Here is a 4667-nt window from a genome sequence, read left to right as displayed (position 1 = left end):
ATGACGGTCCCTGCCCAGGAAACACTCGAGTGAAGCTCCTTCATTCAAACACGACTCTTCTAAACGAAGTGAAAGAGAACTACGTGCACAGCCACCATGGGATCCTCGCTCCAAACGCCTGCCTGTCCCTCCAGTTAATTTACCCAAATATTATTTACTTCCATGCCTTTCAGTGTGATTATGGTTCTCCCAGATAAGTAGAGACATTTAAATTTGTCGTTTCCTTTTCATTTCCAAATGTTTACACACTACAGTCTGTTTACTGAGCTGTTTACTAAAGCCAACACTTGCTCCACTTTATCAACCTCCTCCACAGTTCTTCAGAGTTTTACTCCATCACAGCTCCTTTCGGGGCTGTGAACAAACCACTCCCTTCCCTCTCTGTCAAAACAAATATTCCTAAACACCAGAATCATCCACTTTACCCTGTAACGGAGCACGTTAACTGCAAAAAAGACTTTTTTTTCTTCAAAATAGCTACCAAAATACGAACACGCGCATACTATGGGAGCTTTGCTGAAGTTCTACTCTTGACAATGGCTTTGAGGATTTTTCTCCAAACACGTAAATCTCCTTTCCTAAGTCAGTCACTGTGTAACTAACCCCTGTAATGTGTATTCCTTGATAAATTTTCATATTTATCTACATTTTCAAGCCACTGACCAAATCACCTACAAGATCGACCTTTTTACCACTGCCCTTGGAGATGCTCTGTAGATACAATCGGAAAAAGTTCCATCCCATTCAACAGCCTCATCCAAATCCACCACCTGTGTCATAAACACGAGAGATTCCCCAATGAGCCTGGTTTAAACCATTCCTATCTCAGCAACTTAGCCACCCTCAGATTCTCAGAACATAAAAGTATAAATTCTCAGAACAAAGAAGTAGAAATTCATCGTGGCTGAATTCCTCTGTTCCTGTCTCTGGCTACTCCATACGTACATGCTCTTAACAGTCAATTCGGTGTTTTGACAGTCTAAGCTGAATTATAGACCTAAAACTGGATGGTGGTGGCTCCTCTGAAGTAAGGACACGAATCCAGATATTCCGCGATGCTACTGTGTGCCTTAGCTCACCTAATTATTTCTTGTGCATGGAAGGAAGGGACAATTCAACAACAGGTGACAATTCAACAAGAGCAATATATTGGTATTTGTAACAGAATTTGACATTTGACAAGGTTTTTAAATGACCTCACATACCTGTAAGGATATACTTTTATATATTTACGCATGGGGAAAGCTGGAGGAGAAATGGGCTAAGGGATTTCCTCTAAACCGCTGAGTCTGGGACTGAATTGAGAGGACTGATTTACCAAACCAAACTTAACTAACAGTTTTTGGAAATCATTGCCATCGAGAAGAATTGCTTGACATGTGAGAGGTCGGACTACCGAGGCAGGCTGTATCCCCTTGCCTGTCTTTAGTCTCCCGGCCAATCATCCACCCAGTGCACCATTTCTGTTTCTGAAGAGGTTTTCTTCTTAGTTTTCAGCCCTTATAAATCTGATCCGTCATTGCAGAATTTCTAATAATATTAGATAAAACTTCACCGATTTCTCTCTGGAATAAACTATTTAATATCTTTTATTTAAGACATGTGTGCGCAATCAATTCCGTGGTATTTACTTGTATTACACACACAGTATTCATCATCTTGACAATTTTTTAAAAGTTTTAGAACACCATTTCACTTAACAGTTTAAAAAAAAAAAAGATTTATTTGATAGTTAACTTTGGAACAAGTTATCTGCATTAGCTTCCATTGTTTTGGCATAAAGTAGTTCTGTATATTTTACTAACAACAGTGGAGACATGATAAAGGATGTAGGCAGAGAGCCATAAACAGCTCTCCCTGCAACCCACAGCGTTCGTGTAAAAGCATTAATTTTTTCGGACTTTGATTGGAAAGACGTCTCTGTGCTCAGCCACTTGGACTGTGCTGGATACAACCACGTATAAAACCTCGTACCTGAATATAACAATTTTAACTGCGGAAAGACCATTGTAAATCATACGTAGTATAAACTTGTCCACATGATTGGAATAATATAATGGATATTGTAGTCCCTAACCACTAGCTAATGTTCTTTATGACACTTAAATAAATGACCTGAAAATAAACTAATAACAACATGAAATCTTCTAAACCTGTTCGCGTGCATTTCCCAAAAGCCTGCTGGAGAAAGACAATGTCTAGTTAGCACATTTTTTGTGTTTACATTTTTCTCCAGAACATTTTTTGCTCCAGCTAGTCTTATTTTTCTTTTTCCAGACTCACATTAATTTTTCTTTTCTGCCACCTTCCAGACAGAGTCATCTCTCCATCCAGTACCTGCCCAGATCTCGGTCATTTATAAACATCAAGAGCTTGCAGGACTTCTACACACCATCCAGAGGTCTACAACCTGGAGGAAAAAAAAAAAAAAAGTGCTCCAGTGTTTTATTTGGAGCCAGTACCTACCCCCACAAAGATTAACAGAGGCTTTTTTTTTTTTTTTTTAAATCCTTGTCTAAATTTCAGAAGATACAACCTCAGAGCAGAGCTGGGGTAGGAGCAAACACAGGCTGAAAAGCCTTGATATAAGGACAAAATATTTTATGATTCGGCTGGTGAAACAGTGGAACAAGTCGCCCAGAGAAGCTGTGGATGCCCCATCCCTGGAGGGGTTCAAGGCCAGGCTGGATGAGGCTTTGGGCAACCTGGGCTGGTGGGAGGTGTCCCTGCCCATGGCAGGGGGGTTGGACCAGATTATCTTTAAGGTCTTTTCCAACCCAAACCATTCCATGACTCTAAAAAAACAAGCTCGAGAGCTACCACAGGAGACAGGTAGGATTTAGTTATCAAGAAGGATGCACCACTTTTCGTAACCTTCATTACAACACACACTAGTCACATAAGACAAATGCCACATTATTCTATTCTCAATACAGGAGAAGGATTGTATTGTTACTATTAATCTGGGGTAGGGAAATCTTGTACGTGTGAAGCTTCCCAGAAAAAAAACTATCACCAAAGCATACAAATATTAACACTTTCAACACATTCCACAAGGTACTGTCTCTTATATTAAAAAAAACCCATGGAAAATGTTTTACTTTTATGCATAACTCACATATATTTAAATACTGAAAGTTCAGGAGAAACAGTGAGAGACTTGGATATCTAATTTTAGTACCACAACTTGTTTTCAAAACTTTTCGAAACTATTTCTCTTCTACTTGTTCAGATTTTTGAGGATCTCTGATGTCTAACCATCAATTTTAAAACTTTCTGAAGACTTTAAAAAGCCTTGAAAACTTCCAATTTTTGCATACTGAGTATTGATGTTTAGTTAAAAAGGTGGGTTAAAAATTAAACAAAGTTCATATATAATAAAAATTCCATATACTAAAAGCCAGAGTTTCACTCTAAACATTTGCCATTTTGTATAACTGATTTTTTTAAACTCCCCAATCTATGTATTATATATTTTCTTTCCATTTATGCCATGAAACCCCACTCGGAGGAAACCCACGTACTTTTAGTTGAAGCAGACACGTGCATTTTCCCCAGCTCTTTCCTAACATGTTGCCACATCATATCCTATGTGTTTATTCACAGCATTTCATTTGCCCTAATAACAAATTACTTATGGGAACTGGTTTCTTTTTGTGGCACCAAGAGTCACTTTGTGCACCATTTTATTAAAAACAACGATAAAAAAAAAAGGATGGAAGGGCCATGTCGTCACCACTCGATGAATAGAAACCACATTAGAAAGACTAACTGGAGCGCTGGTTTAGGCTAGATCAAATTAGCCAAGTTTTGTGTGTTGTATACGAGTCTGAATAGTTGTTCTCGACGAGCAAGGATAATTTGTAAGAATGGGTATAAGCTAAAAAAAAAAAAGAGAACTTGACTTCATAAGAGCTGGCCCTTCTGTAACTGTAGCTGCACTTGGATGCAAAGTCAAAGATAGTTCTGAAAGTGCAATGGGTTTATTTTTTTGTAATTATATTGTCATTAAAAGCTTTAAAAATAATAAAAGGATATTGTCATCATGATATATATCAGAAGTCTTCCCCAGGCCTTGGAGCTGGAGCACACACATTTTAGAGCTGCCGCGTTTCCTTCGTCACTGATGCTCCATCGCGGCATAACGCACAATTTAACCAACTCATTGTCTGAGAATTCCCTTTGTCTTTCCTTAAACAGGATCACAAATGTCTCTTTGCCAACTGTAATATTTCTAGTAGAAGTTACGTGACCCAAAACATTACCGAGGCTCCTGCAGAGCTCCTGTGACGCTAATACCTGGAGTCCAGTTGGCTTAGAGTGGTTGCAATGGACAGTCACTTTTGTCATTTGCAATAACGGGGAAATTCCACTTTTGCACTTTCTTTTCCTGCTTCGTTCAATTTATCCTGTTCCCATGCTGAATTTCTTCCCACAATTACTACAAATGGGTGCAAAACTACACAACCATGCACGGATATTACTGACCAAGCACTGTACAAACACCAAAGCTGCATGGATATATCTGAGCTTCTTCAAAACTCAGAATTTCATCCACTCTGTTCTAAGGGGATTAAAAAAAAAAGTAATGAAAGCAGTTATTTGGAGGCCAAAGTGTATCAGACAGCAACTAGATTAGTATATATTTGCTTTTATATTTTTATAAA

This window comes from Pterocles gutturalis, unplaced genomic scaffold (assembly GCF_000699245.1).
Source record: "Pterocles gutturalis isolate BGI_N339 unplaced genomic scaffold, ASM69924v1 scaffold43897, whole genome shotgun sequence".
Lineage (NCBI taxonomy): Eukaryota > Metazoa > Chordata > Aves > Pterocliformes > Pteroclidae > Pterocles > Pterocles gutturalis.
Note: the sequence above shows the minus strand (reverse complement) of the source record.